The sequence below is a fragment of the Cherax quadricarinatus genome, chromosome 98, assembly GCF_038502225.1.
Source record: "Cherax quadricarinatus isolate ZL_2023a chromosome 98, ASM3850222v1, whole genome shotgun sequence".
In the NCBI taxonomy this organism is placed as follows: domain Eukaryota; kingdom Metazoa; phylum Arthropoda; class Malacostraca; order Decapoda; family Parastacidae; genus Cherax; species Cherax quadricarinatus.
The window spans coordinates 10,389,985-10,390,614 of record NC_091389.1 but is presented as its reverse complement, the minus strand read 5'-3'; positions in this window follow the sequence as shown (position 1 = coordinate 10,390,614).

The window sequence follows — 630 nt, the reverse complement described above, 5'->3', positions numbered from 1 at the left end:
TGTCCCCTTGTTGCTGTGTCCCCTTGTTGTTGTGTCCCCTTGTTGCTGTGTCCCCTTGTTGTTGTGTCCCCTTGTTGCTGTGTCACCTTGTTGTTGTGTCCCCTTGTTGTTGTGTCCCCTTGTTGCTGTGTCCCCTTGTTGTTGTGTCCCCTTGTTGTTGTGTCCCCTTGTTGCTGTGTCCCCTTGTTGTTGTGTCCCCTTGTTGCTGTGTCCCCTTGTTGTTGTGTCCCCTTGTTGCTGTGTCCCCTTGTTGCTGTGTCCCCTTGTTGCTGTGTCCCCTTGTTGTTGTGTCCCCTTGTTGCTGGGTCCCCTTGTTGTTGTGTCCCCTTGTTGCTGTGTCCCCTTGTTGTTGTGTCCCCTTGTTGCTGTGTCCCCTTGTTGTTTTGTCACCTTGTTGTTGTGTCCCCTTGTTGTTGTGTCCCCTTGTTGCTGTGTCCCCTTGTTGTTGTGTCCCCTTGTTGTTGTGTCCCCTTGTTGCTGTGTCCCCTTGTTGTTGTGTCCCCTTGTTGCTGTGTCACCTTGTTGTTGTGTCCCCTTGTTGTTGTGTCCCCTTGTTGTTGTGTCCCCTTGTTGTTGTGTCCCCTTGTTGTTGTGTCCCCTTGTTGCTGTGTCCCCTTGTTGTTGTGTCCC